The following is a 23,899-nucleotide window of genomic DNA, read 5'->3' as shown; positions in this document are numbered from 1 at the left end:
AAGGAGTTTAACTAGTGAAAGTTTATCTAGTTTACCATCAAATTCATATTTGTTAACCCATTTCGTATAATACCTAACATTATCAGCACGTTGTAATTGCATGTATTTTGCGTCTTCAGTTAGGGGCGGATCTCGCGAGGTTTTAGTGCACTGATTACCCATGTCAAAGAAAATGTTATGTAACCCTTTTTTTATCACGTGATGTCAATCTCTTAGTTCCTATTTACAGTTTATCTAGAATAACTGTCTACCTTATTCTGTTACCAGATCTATGACAAAATATACAGTACTTCCTTTTGTCCCTGATCTGCAAAAACAAATCTTGACAACAATATACTGTAACCTAGTCCCTGATCTAAAACAGAAAAAAAAAAAGGCAAATTCTTCCTACCTGAGCCTCCTGGTTTTGAAAACGTTCAAATTCCGCTCTTCGGCCACAGATCAGAAAAGTGGCCAGCCTCTTTACACACGACAATTCAGTCGGAGGTCTTTTCATTCAAGAAGAATGATTTCGGTAACTTCTCCTGCGCAGTATTCGACCACCGATACATTCTGATCTGCAGCTTACCAAGGGAATTCCGTCTCGAAAGGACCAAACTGTTAAATAAAAAAATCAGAATTCAATACACAGGAGGTTCAGATTCAAAAGTTTACTAGTGTACACCAGGAGGCAAAAAACCATACAAGTACAGAATTTTGTCTGACATGATGCAGGAAGTACAGAATATTTTATAGTGTTTGCATTCAAGTTATGCCCACCTTACTGACGTGGTTAGTCACAAGGCATCTACATCACTTTTACTAACAGTATTCTATTCATCTAATAATGCTGATGCAGTACATTTAAAAAAACTTTTCCTTTAGATACAATACGGCCTTGCTATCCAGCTGGTCAGTCATAATGTCTTTCTGTAAAGTTACTTCTTAAAGGACTCATATCAGTTCGAATACAATAGCAGCTTCAGTCTTTTAATGCATGTCTTTGTTCTCTGTTATACTTTCTCACCAGCTGTGTTTTTATCTTACAAGGGCAAGTTACTCCATCAGGAAAGGAAGATTTCATTATTTACAAGGACAAGTTATCTTGTCAGGAAGGAGCGGAAGATTTACACATTTAATTTCCTGACCCAGCAGATAATCACTTATGAAAAGCATAAACATTAAAACTTGCTAAGCTAGCATTCTGTCAGGGTCAGGGATCAGCTTTTGCTTCAAGCCACACTGCAGTTTCAAAACTACTTCACATTTAGACATGAATTAATTTTACTACTATATGATTAATAGAATAAAATGCATTAAATACTACTTTGCTTTCAAACTAGCATTTCTCATGTATTCAAATACACATTTTTCCAACAGTGACTATAAAGCCGAATGTTAAAAATAGCGAAAGGTCATAATCGTGAACTCGAATATATGTTGAATTCGCGGTTATGACCTTACGCTGCGTAATATCTGGGATTGTGTTTTGATGGTGCGCGGTGCCGTGTGTGGATGTAGGTGTTATGTCAGGTAAGTGTTTTCTAAGGGTTATGAGTGGGAGTTAGAGTGTGTGTGAGTGTGCTGATGTGTTTGATGTGTGTGTGAGGGGTCGGAGAATGTGCGTGTGTGAGTTGGCTTTTATTTTGTGTTTGTGCCATCTCGGAGTTAGTATATATAAGTAGGGGGTGGGGCAGCCCATAGGGGTGCAGGGGCTTGCCCCCTGCTTATGTGTGTATGAGTTGTGTATGTGTAGTTTTGTTTGTTTATGTTGTGATGTGGGTGTTGTGGTGTATGTGTGGTATAGTGTGTGCGTTTTTTTCGGTGTTGTGAATTTCGCGGGGTTTTTTTGTGTCAGTGTTTTGTGGATTCGGTTTTATAGTCTCGAGATACTGAAATTCGATATTTCAGTATTTCGAGGTTATAAAGTGAATCCATATATATATATATATATATATATATATATATATATATATATATATATATATATATATATATCCATATCCTTATTTGTAAACATTTATATATACCTTCCCAGATGTATCCCACCATATTTATCTGATATGTGTATAGTTAGATATAACAATATACTGATTCACCACTATTTTCACTAACAAATACTAAACAATTGTAGAAGTCAAAGCAGTTGTTCACTACTATTCAGTATGTCTACTGACAGATATATTTGAAAAAACAACAAACATCTTCTGAGCTGTGATGGCTGAGTGGTTAACTGCTGTGAATATAGTGTACAGGTTCCTGGGTTCAAGGGCTGCTTATTTTGTTGCTAGGCAGAACAACAACTGTTGGATACAGAGCGGTCAAGGCAGTTTTGAGCAGCTTTAAGTGGGTTTGCATGGGTTTGTGCAACGGTAAGTGGTGCTAATGTGAGGTTAAACAAAAAGGCATTTACACCGTGTCAGTTTCATTTACCATGCGCAAATCTGCTTAACAGTTACATTTAAGCAATGCTTACTACTACTAAGCATAGCTTAGCCTTGGTAACTAGTGATCACATTCCAGACTGAGAAAAATAGCAGGGTAATGGCATCTTTAATATGTGTATTTAATTCCATGTACATAACATGCTTTTATCTGCTGTCATTGTGTAGCAAGGGGTGTGAGTATATTGTATGGGACACCTGAGTATATATGGTTAGTACAACAATCTTTTCTCTTTGTATGTGTTTCATGCATGGGTAGTATCCCAGGTTATATACAGTCACACTTGCATGTATTGTATCATTACATTACTACTGTTAACAGTGCTTTCCCAGGTAAGAGTAGATTGCAGATTGTAGTACTTCAACCATACAAAGCTGGACTCCGAGTACTGACTATTGTGATCTTGGTGTGTGAGCATTTGCTACTGGATATTGATCTGATATGTGGATATTAACTTTAAGTCTAAAGGACATGTCATTGAGGGTTGCTGTCATGTAGTAATGGCATACCTATCAGTGTCAGACATCTATCTGCCAAAACATTCATGTAATGCATAACCTGTTGGCTAGCTGATTTCTGTCTGTCCTCTGTACCGATGTGCAGATGTTAGGTATCCAAATTGGCTGCCTACAGGCAATCTATGCTTGACTGACACTGACATGTCTGCCCAGCTGTGTTATGAATACCACAGCTAGGAAACCCCACCCTGTATGCACCACATGCCATGGATACCTCAACTAGACTACCACAGTCAACAGAACATGCTTGGGAACAGGTCTCCAACCCAGACATTGGCCATGTTATGTAATATATGTTGCATATATGTCAATTGGAGCACCTCACTGGCCCTCTGGAAGAGACAACTAGTTGATTGCATTTAACTGTCACCCTGGGGATCACTCAAGTGGCATCAGTTGATAGATGGCCTGCTGACAAATGTCAGGTGGCATGATACCACTGTACCCACATCCCCTATTCTTCTCATCTCTCCATGGACATTATCCTGGTACACACATAGGAACACCTGCACCTATGGACCCCAGTACTGACAAATGTGTCAGTGTGCATTACTGAGAATAACAGTGTATATGTGTTTGTAAACTTGTAGTTGATAATACCGTCAGGGTCTTCTCACCCACTACACCCCCCATTGCCATAGTTAGAAATGGCTGCTGCTGTAATGAACATTAAACGTACCTTGTTACACTCTTCACCCTATGGGCTACCTGGAACTTGCAGTACCAGCATAACACTGTTGTACAGATGGGTAGATAAGCATGGGTTACCTTCTGAGTCCTGGCAAGTGTGTATATTTGTAGGATACAGCATTCAGAGGCCACATTCTCCAAATACAGTTCATCTTGCCATACATTATAAGGGATAGTAATGTTGCTGACATTAGAAAAGCCATGACAAACCCTCACCTTACTATCCCTGCAGCATGTGCAATAAATGCATATCCCTGTAGTGGCAATGATGAGATACACAAGGGGTTGTATTGCAGTCCTGGTCAATGTTTGATTGTGGGTATGTCAGAGCATTATCATGGTTTTCAGTGAGTAATAGCCAATGTGGGGTGTGGGTGCTGGGTATACTGTCTTTACACCATGGTACCCCAGTCCATGTCCCAAGGTCCACTGTATGAGGATCACTGTCACTATCAACCATACAGGTAACTGATTACACTATCCAACCCAATGATGCATGTGCTGTGTGCAAATTATCTTATAACAGAATGGACTCACTGACATGGTAGTTAGTACTGATAAACCCAGGTCTCTCAGATGTGTCTATGACTGTTATGTGTTTGTCAATGTGCATATGACAGTATGTCATACTATGTATTGCTCATTAACACCCAGTACATCCCCCATTACCATACTGAACAAGGCCTGGTGATGTTCTTTACTTAACAAGAAACTCATGACACACCTCATTCTAAAAGCTGTGTGGTGTGTGCAATTAAGGCCAAACACATTAGCAGCAATAAGTACCTAGGTAGGGGTTCTAGCCTCAGTGTTGCCAAGTAAGTGTGTGTGTATGTGAAGGGATCTACTTCGGTTTGCAGAAAATACATGTCCCAGGAGGTCATCTGTCCGAGAACTGACTGGCAAATGCTAACATTTTAAAGGAATCATCTTGTGGAAATTCATTCCATCAAAACTAGTAATAGACGTGTAAATGCCCTCTTCCCCACTCTACAGCTGTACAAAGATACTGGAGTTGGTATATATAGTTGGGTGTGGATGTTGTGGGCATAGCCACCCTCATTGGGGTTATTGTGTGTATCCCCCTGCTTAGTCTGCTGTAATACTGTACAGTTTATGTTAACAGGTTAAGTAGTTGTCAATCACACTATGTGTGGTTCTACACCACCCCACACCCTCCATAGTGGAAGGCAGTTCCACCCACACAGCACACCTAAGTTTAACAACTCCAGGATTGCACTACATTTGGGAAGAGGGCATATACCCTGCCAGTACCATTGTCAATGACATTAAACTGGCAGACTATTTACTGATGTGATGTTTTGCCTATTTTGTCTTGGTGGAAGTACATAGGCTAAAATGGGCTCACTGCAAAATTAAGTAATCCATATGTACAGTATTCTCTGTGTATTTCATCAACACCAAAGCATCTGTGTGTGTGTGTGTGTGTGTGTGTGTGTGTGTGTGTGTGTGTGTGTGTGTGTGTGTGTGTGTGTGTGAGTGCGTGTGTGTGCGCGTGTGTGCGTGTGTGTGTGTGTGTGTGTGTGTGTGTGTGTGTGTTTTATTCACAAACATCTGGTGTGTGCAACCCAGTACACTTACCATTGTCCACTGTAGAAGGGCTGCTGACATCAGCCACAATCCACTCACATGTATACACCCCTCAGACTTATCTGCCATATGGCACATGCAGTAACTGTCATACAGACCTGTTACTTGTGTTCAGCTGTACCCAGGATATAACAAAATCAGTGTGTCACCATAGTGCCATACCCCTTGTAGGAAACAATAGCAGACCGACATCCTGCTGACACATAGACACCTACAACACAAAATGAATACATTATGGAGACAACAATCAGTCAGTGTTAATAACAGCTGTAATGCATCATGACTGGACAGCTACACATACTGACATGTAAGCATTAAACTTGCCAGCTGAAAACATGTACACAGCATTACATTGCTAAACCTTTGTACATTCACCCTGTGCATCAGAACCATATTAGCCTGTCCCTGCATCGATGGTATGGATGACAGGGATGTGGCGCAGGTCGCATCATATGCACAGAGTGTGTTGTGGGTTTGCCAGAGACCTAGGCTGAGTCATTTGGTTGACATTATGTGTGTGTTAGGGGGTTTCATTATATATTGGGCTGTGCAGATGTGGTGTGTGTATGTATGGAGGTGTCCTAGCTGTGTTGGTGATGTGTGTGGGTATGTATGCACACAGTTCTGCCATGTGGCTGCCCTATACAGGAGTTTGTTGGACAGCTGCAGACCATACATGACAGGGTTTGCAGTTCAGCATGTCCGGCCATGGACACAGGAACTGTGCCTGCCAGGCGTTCCACAGGCACAAGCACAAGCCCAGATATAGTACTCTTCCCTGATGTTGACAAATGTCCACTGGATTTGGGTCCCTGCTGGGACCAGCCAGGACCATGTGCACATAGTCTGCTGTGTTGTGGTCAGGACAGCACCCCCCCTGCAGTGCTGGTGCTGGTACTGCCACTACAGGAGTGGCTGTGACTTGTTGCACATCCACATAGACCTCCTCCTATTGGTGTTGCTGACCTGCATCCATGTGGCTGTCACCCTACTCCCACCATATGCTCTAACACAGACATTGCATGGTCAAGGATTCCCACCATCTCATCCAACCTTCTATCCAGGACATCCTCAAAATAACGGTGGGCACCTGCAAGATCACGAATGTTGTCAAGTACAGGAGAATAAGTAGCCCTCTGGAGCGTCACGCACTGTCTGGTATAACGTTCCATATGTGCCTGTGCCTCCATGATGGCCCAAAACATGTGTCTGGTGACACCTGCTGTGGCATTTCTGCCAGGGGCATGATGGCCTGCAGCCCTCCTATGAGCACCCCTGTATATCTGCCTGTGTGGTACCTTGCCGGTCATCTGGCTATGGCTGCTGTGTACAGACACACTTTCCATAGTCACCACACTGTCATGTCCCATGCCACCACCCAGCAACTGTCCTCATCTATGGTCACTTGTGATGGGGTATATATAGGCATTGTGACTGTCTGCGGGGATGGGGTGGATAAAAGTGAGATGTCAACCGATGGCACAGCTTCAGCCCCTGACAACTCTGCCTGTGCCTTACCATACCTATCATCATTGCCAGAGTCTGTATGGACACTAACATCAGTTTGCCTGCAGGAGGGACCCTGACCCACCTCGCCACCTGTGAGGGGAAAACAAAAAATGTAATTTAAGACCTGTACATCATGGCTTACCTCTACACACACTCACACACTCACACTCACACACATACACACACGCACACACACTTACAGGTGAGGTGGCACAAAGATATCACACAGACCTCTCATTACCCTACAAGTCAACATGCATGACATATGGCACTCAACAGCATGCACTGCAGCTATACTCAGTCCTTGTTACCAATATTATACATCTCTGTGATGCATGAGTTGTGTTAGTAGGTGATGCTCCTTCCCCTGGAACACACTGCACCCATGTACATAGTATTGCTCTGCACCTATTCAGCACCCCAGCATGTACTGTGCACCATACCTCACAAGTGTACACACCATTGCTGAATGTATATATGTGTGGCAGTTATGTTTGCTCACAACCCCTATGTGTTTGTCTGACACATTCCTGGGATGATATGAGGACATATGTCAATAGTGAATGCCTGACCTCTGATTTGCAGATCTAATCAGCAGCAGTGCATGTATGAGCAATAAACTCCAATTACACTCACAACCTTCAAAGCTTACTGTGGCTATAAGGAGTGTGCACACCCTTATTGACATGCCAGCCTCTTCCCTGATATGCATTGGGGCCACAGTACTGAATATGTTAACATTACAAACACCTGATATGTGACATATGACCTGTGCAATCAAATGCAGTATCAAACAAATGTGTTAGTTGCGCAGATGCTGATTGAGATGCATATAATATGTGGGTTGCATAAGTGTGCACAACCTTAACATGATGGCTTGTTGCAGCACCTGTTAAGTAAACTGCAGCAGTCACTATTCCTGGATGGGATATACTAGCATGGCCTATCTTCACTTGCCATTATTTGGCCACTCCGCCCTACAAATGTCCCCCAACTCTGCCGGATTGCAAGGTCAGCTCATGTGCACAGCCCTTGGAGGTCACACAGTGCCTTCACTATTGCTGTGGAGTCAGGGTTATGTCTGGCACAATTCATGACCTTGACTGTGTTCAGATGCACCCATTGTTAGTGAGCTTTGGATGTATGCTTCAGTTCACTGTAGTGTTTCAGGATGACACACCTCCCCATTCTCAGCTTTATTGCAGATCCTTGACAAATATGGGCCACACATGAGTGCCATTTTGCAGTGTTCCAAATTCAGAACACCATGTCTACTGGCCTAGTTCCTGCTAGTGAATAGCAAACCTAAAGGTGTACACTGGCACCAGCAAGGTACAGATGGGGATGGTGGGCCTGAGGTGGAGTGAGGTGTTTCTTGTGCACCACATGTATCTTTATTAATACTGTCTGTAGGTTTCAGCCTTGGTCTAGGTACACCATTACACATTGCAACACTTGCCTTTGGGAGACTTCATGTTATGCATATGCTTCCTGTAGAGAGCCATGGATGATGTTTCCTGTGGAACAACTCTTCCACCTGATTACCCTAACGCACAGGCCACACTTATGCAGAGTGCAGGTGATTGTCTATACATGTACTGCACAGGCAGTACTTGCTAGACATTCTGGCAAGTCCCTCAGTGTTGCTGCATGTTTCTGGGAAGCCTCCATGACCAGTTTGCAACATGTGTTGTCATCTGTCTTGGATGTGCATCTGTTTATTTTCTAAAGGGAGGGGTGTTTGGAAATCAGAAGCCCATGAGCCCCCAAATGGAAAGAGTGGGACTGAGGTCCCCACCCATGGGCAGTCACCACTGCACCTTCATAGCCCCAAAGGTGGCTGTGCTGGGGGCTGAGCAGGAGGGGAAGGTTGACCCTCTAAATGTGCCACACGGCCCTTAAGCTGGCATAGCAGATTTCCAAACTCCCTTCGAAGCTCACTACACACCAATCCCCGGACCTGACTTCAGGTGACAGGATCCTGTCCGTGCCCGCTCCCAGGGGGGATGAGCCCCATCCTCTGAGGAGGTTCCACCCAAAGGTGATGAAGGACCAGTGGATGAGGAAGTCCTAGGGTGGGTCCCAGGAGTGCTGGGGCCCGGTGCCATGACCAGATGATGTGGGAGAGGTGGGTCCACTGGGACCAGCCTTCCCATATGTGCTATGGTGTTGCAGTTTTAAAACATATGTGGGTTAGTAATAATCAACACAATCCAGGATTAGTTATAACAGCATACATAGATTTTCATATTAACCCAAAACACCAGATTTGGAACAGTTGGGTAGCAAACAGAACACATGCATACATGTAACCACAGTGGCTATTACAATAGCATGCAGGTTACATTGATAACAATATGCCATCAATAACAATATTTCAACATGGAACATTAATAGAAACATATTTCAGTATTTATTGAACAATAGGACATATGTCCCAACAGTAGGTTTGGTGTAAACCTACCCATTAATTTGTGTATTTATATTATTGTTGTAAATATGGTGGGGGGGAGATGTCAATTAACAACTTATATATCCTTGTAGTACTCACAACTTTAATGATCATTGCCTTAATCATTAAGGTGCAGGTATTATTACAATGCCCTACATACTTCAACTGTCTTATAGCTAAATTCTTACATCTTTTACCTGGTAGACCTGTGGAGGGAATGCTTGTTAGCACTAACTGACTGTTTCTACACATATTCCCAGATTCAAACTTAATATTATGCACATACTTCTCAATCTCTTAATGCACACACTCTGGACAAAGTTTGACAACATGGGGGTACAAATAGGGACATGTTTTGAATATTGCTGTCATAAACTTGGAGAGTTGTATGAGTGACAGGATTTGTTTTAATATACATTTTCTGAAGGTTTTGAGGTCTGAAAATCAAATGTATGTCATTATTTTGTGACTACAATTCTGAGATCATCCCACTGATTTGCCATGGGGACAGAGGAACAGGCAGAAAATATGAGCCAATTATCTGGACATTCTGAAAAATCTGTACAGTTGAGAGGTATGATTATGCATACAGCTTACTACCACTCCCAGGATTTGAACCATGGCTGTGCCTGCTAAAAGTACAACAATTTAAGTCACAGTAGAGTGTGCTGTTTTGACATTGCTGTCTAGTGCTTCAGTGTTTTCTGTCTAAGTCTCTCTTGGTTGTACAATCTGACCTTGTAATTACAACAGTCTTATACAGACATTCCTACACATATTTTTATGTAGCACAGTGTGAGAAACAGTGGTTGACACAACAGTACTATTCTGATATCAGATGTTACTGAATGCTACATATCAGGCCATACTATACCAGAGTAAACACTACCAGTCCAGGATTTAAATCTTTATTGGCAGGCACGGCTTTCTTATCTAACAGACCTGTGGAGGGAATGTTTGTTAACACTACCTGAGTGTTTCTACACATATTCCCAGATTCCAGTTAATATTATCCACATACTTCTCAATCTCTTAATGCACACACTCTGGACAAAGCTTGACAACATGGGAGTACAAATAGGGACATGTTTTGAATGTTGCTGTCATAAACTTGGAGAGTTGCTAGAGTGACAGGATTTGTTTTAATATACATTTTCTAAAGGTTTTGAGGTCTGAAAATCAAATGCATGTCATTATTTCATGACTACAATTCTGAGATCAATCCACTGATTTGCCAGGGTGATAGAGGAACAGGCAGAAAATATGGGCCAATTATCTGGACATTCTGAAAAAAAAAATCTGTGCAATTGAGAGGTATGACTATGCAAACAGCTTACTACAACTCCCAGGATTCGGACCATGGCTGTGTCTGCTACAAATACAACAAATTTAAGTCATGGTAGAGTGTGCTATTTGGATATTGCTGTATATTTCTTCAGTGTTTTCTGTCTAAGTCTCTCTTGGTTGTACAATCTGATCTTGTACTTACAACAGTCTTATACAAACATTCCTAGATTTTTATGTAGCACAGTGTGGGTAACAGTGGTTAACACAACTTTACTATTCATAGAATGCAACAATAAATGCCATACAATACCAAAGTAAACACAAACAGTCCAGGATTTAGAGCTTTATTGCCAGGCAGTTGCAGTTGTATTTAAATATGACCTATATGGGAGTATTACTGTCATATTGTCTGGTTTATTCAGTACAACCCATAAAACAGTTTTTATACTGCCAGCACCAGGTGACTTTCTACTACTTTATATTTATTTGGTATGACTACTACAAGCAGGATTGTTACTCACTAGCCTTGCAATGCAGCCTTTGCAGCCTACTAGCATGGGCTTCCTGAGTCACAGCTCACTCAGCTGCAGCTGTAAAGGAACTACAGACATATTTAGGCATACCTATCCTTCACATACACATGCTGGACTTTAGTAAACAGTAATGGTATGACTACTTACACACTGCTGAGACATCACCCCTCTGCCTTGCTTCTTGGACCTACTCATCCAAGAGCTCCCTCTTTCTCTGCTTCAAGTTGGCATAGTGGTGCCTGACCTACTCACCAGTCTGAGGGATGCCAGTGGCACTGGTGAGATCATGGGTGAGATGGTCCCAGGCTTCTGCTTTATATTGGGAGCCCTGGTACTGGCCCTGCAGCAGTCTCTCATCATGTTTTTTTACCAGGAGTCCTACCATGACCTTGGACTCCTGTATGCCCCAGCACTGTGCCCGGAAGCACACTTCCGCTCCCACTCCTGCCATCCTGCCTACAGTGGGAAACTGCAAACAGTTATGAGCTGTATTCCCACCTGTGGGGTTTAAATACGGCCAATTTCCCACTCTTTTCCATGATTGGATGGTTTTGCTCATATGACATAGTGGCAAATCACTGTGGGTATGGTGTGCAGGGTCCTGGGTTCGAGACTTGAAAAGGCTGATTATTTGGATCTGAGTTGGCCTAGTGGGCTAATACACTATGCTGTGGTTCTGAGGTCTGGGGTTTGAGACTTGAAAAGGGTGATTATTTACACAGCTATAATGGCTTAGTATTTAAGTGTTATAACTATAGTGTACAGGGTCCTGGGTTCAAGACCTACAAAGGCTGTTTATTCTAACAGCTTAACTGGCTTAGTGCTAAATTGCTGTGGCTAAGGTGTGCAGGGTCCTGGGTTCAAGATTTGCAAGGGCTAATTATTAGGTGGGAGGTTGGTATAATGGTTAAGGTGTTTACCTTACAGACACAAGGTACAGGGTTTGATTCTCACATGGAGTAATTGACTAGGCTTAAAATGGCTGACAAGGGCTGTTAGACTAGTACTAATCTATGTACCTTGAATATGCTAAGCTAAGCTACGGGCAAAGCTGCTGAGCTAAGGTTGGCATTGTTTAAAGGGACAGGTTCAGCACTGTTTACCAATGGGCAAATCCACTTAGCTGGGCTACTCATTGCTTAGCAGTCATATTTACACAATGCTTACACCTGGTAAGCAGAGCTCTGCAATGCTTAGCATTGCTTAGTTTTCATTTTATAGACTATCTGCTGTATGGCATTGATTCATCATTCATTACATATTATAAATTTGTTTACTGTCCCTGACATCCCCCAAGGTGCTTTCATTACATTTATTCATGTGTGACTATACTGTATGGGGCACTTGTATTTATATGGGGATTTCACAACTTTATTAAACTGACACCTCACATCTGGATCTAACAAATATATGTTATTTACTAGGTAATACTAAAAAAATGTTTATGTACTGCTTTCACATGTAAAATGCTAACTGGTTACAGTGTTGTTCTAACCAGGAATGGCTGTTCGCAAAGCGTACACTCTAACCACTACACTGTTGCAATACTGCTTATGCTGGCTGTCTCTTGCTATTTAACTTCTTGTGCTGTTTAAGCTGGACTAAGCATAGCTAAGCAACGAGCACACCTGCACAGCTACTTTTAAACTTTATCGCATTTATAAAAAAAAAAAAACAGTTTTGTTGGGTTATTTTATCTATACCCTTCAGAATATCCCTGCTAATCCTGAACCTATTACTTTATCAACTTTCTGCTTTGTGGGACTATTGTCCCTTTTGGCTTTGTCCACATTCCTTACTCTGATGGGTTGGGAGCTGTGCACTATGTGCTTATGCTACCTGTGTTATCCTAATAACTTTTGGCTTGGTAGCATACCTCTCAACTTCTTAGAGCAAAATATCTGGACAAAGCCTAAAATGATGGGGGACAGATTTTAAGTATTGCTCTTACAAACTTAAAAAGTTGATGGAATAATTGGTTTTATATTAGCAGGAATTTTCAGAAGGATGTGTGGACTCTTAAACTCAAATGTTTTGTCATTATTTAATCACTTCAATCCTCAGCTATTTGCCAGAAAGGTACAGATTTTAGGGGGAACACACCAAAAATATGAGGCAAAAATCTGGGCATTCTGCAAAAATCTGTACAGTTGAGAGGTATGCTTGGTAGGGATGATTGTCCCTTATGCCTTTAACCACAGATTTGTTTTCCTAATAGGTTGGGGGTGTTATGAGCGTTCTTACTTATTTTTAAGGGGCGTGTGTATTGTGAGAGCTCTGCTCTCAGGCACACCCCCTGTGCTCGTACACAGAACCGTGTCAGTTTTATAGCATGACAGCATGCCTTCATAAATATGGATAGTGCACTGCCGTGCTGAATGGGAATGGTCCCTGCCATGCAGGAATAAGTTATTCCTGCATGGATGCTTGCTAAATCCTGGGATATATCTTCCTTCACAGTGCAGGTATGCACTATATATTATTACATTTCTATTTGTTCTACAACAGTATAAAAGAATGAAAAGGTCTTGGGAGTGTGATATATTTGTATCAATTTCATTAAAATTGGATAAGCTTTATGTATGTTGCTCCTATTACATTTAACAAGTATATAATGTCAATTACTGGTGTTTTGGTATATGCAATACTCTTTTAACATACTGGTTAATTGCATGAATGTTTACTAAGTGATGGTTTCATATTGTACTTATCAGTGTGGTACTATTTTATGATAATTTACTCTATACAACTCTATATATGCCATGTATTACTATAGTTCTCTAGCAGTATACCTCCTGCTAACCTACTTTGAGCTTGCATTCATAAACTTTCTTATTATCTCTACTCATACTAACCAAACTGACCAAATCCATTGGAACCAGAAGAAAACACAAACAAAAAAACAAAAAACACTGGCAGCACCAGGATGAAATAAAGGAAAGCGTTCTTTAGCATAGTCCAAAGTTTAATCAATGCTTTTGTCGGCAGACTTCTTCAGAAAACAAAATACATATCCAAAAAACATCAATTTATATACAGATATTTGTGTATTATTTCTGAAGATTGTAAAATTATTGTTCTTAAAATGTTTTATAATACTGTAGATCTTTTCTTCCCAGGTATCTGCTGAAAATGGGCTCCCATCCAGCTGGAAGTTCATGGTAATCAAATATCAATAAATAAAATAAATAAATATTTAAGTGAAGGATCACAATACATATAAACGTGACTTTTGTCTTCATACACCATAGAGCTTTAATTTGTCATTGTACTGCATTCATCACTAACAAAGCTTTGCCAGATGCGTGCAAAAAAGGCACACAAACAATAACAGAATGTTTTTAGCTTAAATTCCTTTATAAATGGGTGAGTCATTATAAAATATTAGAGGTAACACTTTTTATTTTCCTTATGCTGTTTAGGATTATAAGTCTCTGTCATCATCATGTTTTTTTACCTTTTTAATTTACCGTCAGAACATAGCTATATGACCATTTGAAAAAAATAGACATGCACCACTCAGTGTATGTACTGATGTACTATGTACCCACACATTAATTGGTTCAGCAATTCCCATATTTACGGGAACATGATAAAATGAGGTATTTAGGATTCTGTTATGGCAGCTAAGGATATGTGAGAAAAGACTAAACAAAAGATAATACAAAAACTGAGACACTGGAAACTCTATTTAATGGATATGGATAGCAAGATATAAGCAGTGAAAATGTTTTTAGTCCCTTTAGTTTTATACAAAGTTCAAGCATTTTTTATCAACCAGAGGAGGCGTTGTGGATAGCAATTAATAAAGAGTTGAAGGATTTTATCTGGGAAGGGGAGAGGGCAAGAGTCAAGTGGAATAAGTTGATCCTTCCAATAGAACAAGGTGGTTTGTGATTACTTGATTTGAAGGGGTAGTTCAGAGCCACACAGTTAAGTCTTCTACATTATACATAGCACAAGCAGAAAGCTGTAATTGAAAGTGGAAAGGAATGATGATGAAATTGAGGAGGAGCTCAAGTAACAAGGAAAGACTGTGATTTTTGATGCAGGTCCTTAGGGAGAATACAAGTAACCACAAATAACATTATATTCATAAAGTAGCAGAAATTATTCAAAGAACTAAGCCAACACAGGATGGGGAAAGGAGATTCTGCTGATAGAGATGACTGCAATTAGAGGGGCAGATAACAGGCAAGAGGAGGCTTGAATTTAGTGGAGAAAGCTGGCAAAGGAATCAAGGTATTGGGACCAAATAATCAGAGAAGGAAAGGTAATAGAATGGGAAAAGGCGAAGGATTAATTTGGACTGCGGGCTAGAGATTGCCTTCCCTAGCAAGAATTTATATCAGAGTATAAGCAAATAGAAAGAAATAGGGGGATCCTAAGTGAAGGACCAGCACTGGTAAAGTTCTGATGGAATCTAGAAGATAACCTGCCGTTAAACATGGGTAATTAGTAAGGCATATAAAATATTGCTTGATAACTATAGAAACCAATAATAGGAGGTTAGAAAGTATTGGAAAGAGAGATTGGATAAGTAATTCACAAAGAAACAATGGCAGGATATATGTATGTCTCCCAAATATGCAACAAAGTCTAGGAGATTTAGGATTTTTGCTTGGAAGCGTTTTCATAGACATTTTTATACCCCAAACAGACTCCAAAGAATTTTTTTCTGGTAGATTGGAAATGTTGGAGGTGTGATAAGGAAGAAAGAGATAATTAGGAACATATTTTGGGGGATTGTAATGAGATGGCAGACTAAAAATTCTCTGCAGACTACTCTAACAGAAACATTAGGCGAGGATATTGGTATAACTAAGGAAATTAGTTTTGAGCTATGATACAGAATCAGAATTGCCTAGACATAATAAGGCATTGCTGAGGTTAATTCTGATGGCTGCCAAAAAGCAATTACTATAAAATGGCAATCAAAGTCAATCAACTATACTAGAAGTAGTGAATACAGTAAAAGAGATAAAACAACTATAAGTGGGATCTTTAGAAAAGGATAGGAGCAAATTACATAGAAAAAATGAGAATTGTGTGAACAACACATGCAGAATAATATTTTGGAGGATGAATGAGTTTTAAGGGAAGGCAGGAACTGAATGAGCTTTGTAATGTTTGACTGACAATGACCACGTAGATTATAAGTGATGCATAATGTTTGCAACTGAAAATATGTCAATATGGTTTGTTTTCATTAATATAAATGCATGATTGCCTGTGTCATAAGTGATAATTTAATAAAGCTGTTTCGTGTTTAAAAACTATATGTGCTGATGTTTTAGAGTTAGGATCACAGAAAAGACTTTGGGATTTAAAAATAATCTCAGTAAGACTCAAATAACAGTAATAAAATGAAAGTGACTTAGAAAACATGGCATCTGTTAGGGTGTCACAGTTTCATTAACACACTAGCAACATAATGAAAAACAAAAGGCTTGTTAGACTGGAAGCACTTCATTTAAAAGAAGATACTAAACATTTTGGCATGTGTTGAGTAATCTTGTCTTCTTTAAAAGGATATCTAAAGATGTTAACACTGAACATGGTCTCCAGTTTCATCTTGAAGTGACTTGCATATGTCATCAGCTTTTATATATTTTTTGTATTTCTTGGCTTGTTTGTTAGTTTCAGTTTATTTATGTTTTGTTATCAAGATTGGCATGTGATTTGCAGCCTATTTACAGTAAAGTCCAGAAAGAAAGTTCCAGGAAGATTTAACATTATTGTACTCAGAAGAAAACAAGCAAACTTCAAATCATTCCTTAAGGTAAGAGTGTACAGTTACCAACATTTCAGAAACAAAGAAAATTAAACATTGCATGTACTGAGTTAATTAAAGATAGGTAGATGTGGACATTATGGAAAACTCAGCTGTAATGTATGATTAGGCAAAGGAAATACGATATGAAAACATTTGATATGGCATCACAGTTCTTGTAGCTAGAATGCATAAAATAAGAACATGCATTTAAAGATGAAAGGGAAAGATCTCTGACATGGGAAACAATGACATTAATTTCTTAGGGAATAAAATAGGAGAAGAAAGGAGGGATAACAAGGTTAAAAGAGGTAAACATCAGTTGGTGAAAGAAAACTCAGCATCAGAAGGATGTTCTCAGTGTAGGAGAGGGTCTCCTGAATCCCCCAAGCAGTAAATTCCACATGTACCTCTCCTAAATGGTAAAGGAATAAATCCCAGAAGAAATGAGCTGCACTTAGAAAACCATCAAGCAAAACAGTAAGGCACCAGCAACACTATCAAATGAGGTACCAGTGTAGTATAGCGTAAGATATGTGTGGAAAAGAACTTTGTAGATCCTATGACTATACAGGCAGTCAATGAAGGTTCCAAAGGACACATCATAGAGTTGCCAGGCCGCAGACTTTGAACTAACTACAAGTAATCGAGTTTATTGTCCAGAATTCTAAGTACAGGAAATTATAACAGTCAAAACATGACAAGATGGACTCTCCTAGCTATTGCAAGGAAGAGCATTACATCAAACTGGAAATCCAAAGCTTCTCCAACTTTTAAGCAATTTATGAATATGGTGTCAGCAGTATCGCAATTGGAAATGAACACTATTAAAGGAAGAACTGAAAGAACTACATCATTATACGTAGCATGACAAAAAGTAACTGAAATACTGGAGAATAATGACTGCAGCAGATTATAATCAGGAAACAATTGTATAGAAAGTCAATTATATGTCAACAATAGACACCCTTGTAAATACTTTATTTTGGCTTTAATGTTTGATATCTGTTTAGAGGTTTTAGCCTACCTTTTTAAATAATTTGTAAATACTTCATTGTCATAAATAACCTGCATTCATGTTTTCTTGTTTTTGGAAATGAATAAAAATATTTAAAAAAAAAAACATGACAAGAATGGGGCATGTAAATCTACAACTAGGCCTTCTGGTGGAAAAAGATATTCGATTCTTGGAACATTCTTAAGGAAAAAGCACAATGATTCATGACTTTTTAATTTTTTTTTTAATTTGTAAGTACACTGGTCACCATGGACTCTTTCCAGCCACGACAAGGGCCACAAGCACAAAGGTAAATATAATGCATATAAACATATTAGAGAAGCCAATTAATCTGCATCTTAGATACATGATCCTTAGTAACCATTGTTTGTCAAGGATAACTCTGAGATTGAGAACCTTGGACAAGGATTGTAACCTAGTGCTCCCATAAACTATAGATCTCAGAGGAGGAAGGTCTGATTCCCTAAGAGCATCAAGCATAGCCATTGCTACCATGTTTGTTGTACTGAGATTAAGCCTTCTAGTAAGCATCTGAAGGAGAATGCGTTCGAATTGCCTACTAGTGAATTCAGAATCAAAATATAGTCCTAAAAGATGGAAATGTAAAATTACCTTCCACTGGCATTGCAGTGGTACAGAAAACCACTCCCCCTAATAATATTACTAAGGGCAGCAAACAGTTTTTGAAAAGACTAAGACCCAAGATGCTATCCTGTGACAAACCATAGTTCATTTGTGTGTGTGAGGCGGGGGCAGTGACAATGAAGAATTAGCACCTGAACCATTCTTCTGAGTGGGCCATGAAGTGCAAACAACTTCGAAACCATGAATAAAAACACAAATGTAGCATTATAGTAAAACCAAACCTTCAAATAAAATAATGCTAGAGCCAGAGTCCAAGGAACTTCTCAAACAAGATGTAAGGTATAAAAAAGGATACATCTTGCCTTGGAAGTTCCTTGGAGTCTGGATCTAGCTTTATTTTATTTGAAGGTTTACTTCAAAACCATCCCTGTGGCATGACATTAATGACTTGATCATTCCAACAGGATCCCATAATCAAGTGTGTTAGAAGTTGCAGCGATTTCAAGGAGGGTCATGAGAGAATATTTCTGACACTGAGCCATGAATGGATCAATAATAATCCTACTGAGGGCAATCTCAATGCTGTGGTTAGTCCTAAAACAAGACTGAAAAAGAAATTAAACTAATTGCAACTTTTTTAAGATGAGTCAATCTGCATGAAAATGGACCCTCTGAAGAACTTTAAGAACCAAGTGCAAATCTAGGGTAAGACTATAACATTCTAGGTCATCTAGGTCAAGTGAAGACTTCATGGCAACATCATCACTAATGTCTCTTTAAAAAAACATGAAAAAGTTACTAGACTTAAGACAGGACCAAAAGACTAAGCAGAAACAGATTTACTTCTTCCAAACGACAATTTACAAATTTGGTAGGAAAGAGTTAAGACCATGGGCTGTTTTATGCACAGCTGAAACCAAGGAAGGAATTTGTAGTAGTCGGGTAAGTTTGCAATGGAAGTTTCTACATACCACACTCAGCTTAATGAAGAAAACCTTAGGCATGAAAACTCAAGTGGTGCATTAATATTCTTCAGTTGGCAAGGCTTTTAGAGTCGTGAGGGAACTTAAACTGGTCATCTTGTCAATCAATCAAAAATTAGGTTAGTTTGATGCAGCAGAACTATCCTCTAAATAAAGCAGCCTTTTTTGGCAACCTCTGATTGTTATGAGGTGCAATGATCATCCAAACTAAGCATATCCTCCAGAAGGCAACTGTGGTACCAGTGTTACTCATGTCATTGACTGAGGAGCAATGACATCCAGAAAAGAAATAAAGACTACAGCATCAGTATATACAAGTTTAGCACTGTACGGTGTTTAAATTCCTGCATGATTGCATAATGCTTGTAATGTGCATGCAGTTTGTTGCATTCACTTCTCCTCATTAAGTAAATGCACTCAAAACCTGCAAAACTGTACACATTCATATTAACATTGTCTCAGTCATATCCAGATCATCATTTTTAAAACTCTACATATTCACTTTATTATCATTTCACTGTCACCCACGCATTTACTGTCATTTTTCAACATTAATCTCTAACATGTAGGTACCGACATATGGTCCAGGTCATGTCTGAAGTAAGGGCCTATGAATAAGTCCATCTATTAGGTAAGTAAGCAAACAAACAAGCATATACATCCTGGGTTATTTGCACTGAACTCCATAAGGAAATGGTACAATGGGGGACTAAAAACCTCAGTGGTAGATAAACTATAATGTCTGTATAGAACTAGTTCACAGTCAGGGGAGACATTCAGATGAGCCCACATGCAAAGTACAATAGCTAGTGGTCAGAGTAAGAGACCAGCTCCAATGCCAGACCATATGTCAGCACATTAAGTAGGAAACCACACCCAGACTATTTGTAAAACAATTAGGTTGTGGATCTAATAACCTGAGAAGAATGGAATGTGGCCATAAAAACTAAGGTATTCTTTTAAAAGAACCACAAGCATCTTGGCAATGTGAGTATTAAAATCTCCCTAAACTAGCTACTTTAGGCTGACCAGACCTGAGAAAGCATCCTTGCACAGCCAGATAGATGGTAGGCAAATGTACCTGCAGTTTGTTCCTGTACACTTGACATTATAAAAGAAAAATGAGAAAGATTATCCAGGACAAGTAAATGTTCAATGTTAAGTATCTTAAAAGCAGTCCTAAACATATGATGAATAAGTGAATGTTAGACTAAACAAGTGACTTCGTAGGCCATCATGACAGTCTGACTTCACGGCACAGAGGGATAACATCCTGACTATGATCTAAACTACCCAAATTTGTCTAATGGTGCAGGTATTAGAGGAGCCAGATGGGGGGAGAGTGGCAGTGAGCAGTCACTGCATGTTTTCCCATTTTGGGGAAAGTGAGGAAGATGGATCATCCTCCAAAATGCGAACACCTAGCAGAACATAATGTACTAAGCCGTATATGAATGCTTGCTAGCAGCAATCAGGATCTGGTGGGCGGGGGATGCACACCTAACAGTATAAACTGTAGTTGGAACTAGGTATATGAAGTAGTGTCAATGTGCAGGAGCCAGCACTGCATGCCAAACTAGTCAGCCACTGGTATTAGGGGAGTTAGGGCACTGCAAAAATCCCTAATGGCTGCTTGGATGATGGTGTCCCATGGCCACAACTTTTGACTTGGAGAGAACAAATAAGGAAAATGTTCATAGGGGGGGCTGATGGGTGGCAAGTAGTTGGGGGGCAATAAAAAATATTAGAAAGAATAAGTAAAAAAAAGTGTGTGTTACCCACCCAGCCACTGTGGCAGGAATCTGCTGAGGTGCATAGCTTGATAACAGACAGAATAAAAATCTAAGATATTCAATGGGACCCTAATAAGGATGCAAACCAAGGAAGCAGACCACTTGATACTGGTGTAAGAGAAGCTTAACTCTGCTTAGATTAAGTCTTGTAGGCTCACTAGTTAGTTGAGTTAAATTCAAGTTGTTTGAAACATCTTTTACCATTTCCGAACTTTGTGAGGCTCTGTCTAATTATAGCACACAGTGCTTACTCGTTCTGTGAGTCATAAAGAGGTACACTGCTGTCAGCTAAACTGGGGGAAGAAGATTAATAAACTGGGCCTTGATTTTATTTAATTGGTCATCCACCAAACATTCACAAACCAGTCAGTATGGTTGGCTGTTAAGGCAATTATGGTGCAAGAAAAGTGGTATATGACCAGTAACATATACCTCATATCCCTGGAATATGACTGTTGACACTGAAACATTGGTATTTCTCAAACAGAATTTATTGATGAATTTGGTCAGAAGGCATAAGTCTACACACATTTCAGTTATCCCTACTATATCACAGCTTTAAAAATCTAGATTTATTTCAATTAAAGTCAGTTTTTCCTGATACTACTATCATTAAGTGAAACACAGGTCAGTTCCTCCTGTTTATAAGGTATATATTTACAGGGGCTGTTATCAGAGATCATGTTTATAGCCACAGGCCTGGCTTAAGCATGAATAAATAAAACAAAAGAAAAATAAAACTGATAATAAATATAAAGAGAAGAGTGGGTGGTCACTTGTGTTACTAGGTAGGTTAATGATTATACTTGTGAAGAGTGTGTGCCAGTAAAAATAGTAGGAAGAATTATTAGATGATGTCAGATGCGAGGGACACAACAGGAAATGATGAAATGATGTCACTGTATTACCTAAAGAAGATAAATCTGCCTTGGATATAGATGGCTCATGGTAGTTAGGACCACTTCTTACTTCACAATAGACAATCAATTACTGTGATGTAGCTGAAGGTTTAAATGCCTTTATATTTTCTAGTAGCCTAGTGAAGACCAGGTTAGCACAGGATGATTCACCATCATCATCATCATGACCCCCCTTTTTCCACATTTTTGTACATCTCTCTCAATTCAATGCCTCTGTCCTACCTCTTTCAACAATCATGCTTGACTGTTGCTGTTCTTCTGTCACACAATCCATCTATTTTTCTCTTTGCTGGACAACCTTGTTTTCTTTTACCTTCTTCCTGTCTGTTCAAAATCTTCTTTGCCAAAACCACCGTAATCTGTTTTCTTTTACCATCTCTGCAATTGGCATTACTTTGCCCACTGCTCTGATTCCTCATTTCTTCATCTGTCCCACAGTGTGCATCCTACCACCTATCTCATGCATTTCATCTCCATCACTACTAGCTTCCTCAACTGCTTTGCCTTTACTGCCCAGGTTTCTGTACCCTACAGCAGTACTGGTTGTACCTTTACTGCCCATGTTTCTATACCACACAGCAGTACTGGTTGTACCTTTACTGCCCAGGTTTCTGTACCCTACAGCAGTACTGGTTGTACCTTTACTGCCCAGGTTTCTGTACCCTACAGCAGTACTGGTTGTACCTTTACTGCCCAGGTTTCTGTACCCTACAGCAGTACTGGTTGTACCTTTACTGCCCAGGTTTCTGTACCCTACAGCAGTACTGGTTGTACCTTTACTGCCCATGTTTCTGTACCCTACAGCAGTACTGGTTGTACCTTTACTGCCCATGTTTCTGTACCCTACAGCAGTACTGGTTGTACCTTTATTTTCTACACCTTGGTTTTCAGATTCTTTGGCATTCTTCTGTCATACACTACCTCTGACACTCTGTGCCAGTTTGCTGCAACCCCTCTGATTCTAGCTTTGACCTCCTCATTCAGGATTCCCTTCTTCTCAACAACTTCTCTTAGATACCTGAAGTCGGTTACCTGTTACACTATTTTCCCATCTATCTCAATTCTTAGCTTCTTCTGATTTCCCCCACTTGCTGCCAATACAACTGTTTTATCTGTACTTGGTTTCATCCCATGTGCCTTCAGTTTTGCATTCCATTCTCCTATCCTTTGCTGAAGTTATTGCTCAGAGTCTGTCACTAATGCCACATCATCTGCATACAGCAACTTTTTTAATCTGTCCCCTCCATCCTGTTTGCTGATATAGTCCATCACCAGTATAAACAGCAGAGGACTCAGAGCTGAACCCTGATGCACACCCACTCCCACTTGGAACCACTCTGTGAGACTGAACACTGTTTGTACTTCAGCCATTGAGTCTTTGTACATGTCTTTCACTAATTCTACCAATCTTTTTCGGACTTTGAACCACCACAGGACTGTCCAAAATCAGTTTTCTTTACAATGAGCTTAACTGATGAATTATTCTGCTTCAAAATATTTCATAATTTATGGGGCAAAAGGCACCATTTACAACTCTAGGGAAGGCCAACATATTGCAGAGTCTATAAAGTTCCAATGATTAGCAATCATAGCAGTTGGCCCAGAGGATTATGGCTATGAGTTGCTAATGAGCTACCTCCTGAAGTACAGGGTTTGATTCCCTAAACTTTAATTTGCCAGCTGTGTGACATTGATCAAGTCATTTAACAAGACAGAATTTTACATAAATTGAGAATTTAAGCTAAACTCATTAAAGATCTCATGGACTGCTTGCCAAGAAACAACATATCAGTATTAATTTAT

Source organism: Protopterus annectens, chromosome 2.part0 (assembly GCF_019279795.1).
Source record: "Protopterus annectens isolate FY-2018-M chromosome 2.part0, PAN1.0, whole genome shotgun sequence".
NCBI lineage: Eukaryota > Metazoa > Chordata > Ceratodontiformes > Protopteridae > Protopterus > Protopterus annectens.
The sequence above is the reverse complement of the archived record's forward strand: the minus strand, read 5'-3'. Positions refer to the sequence as shown.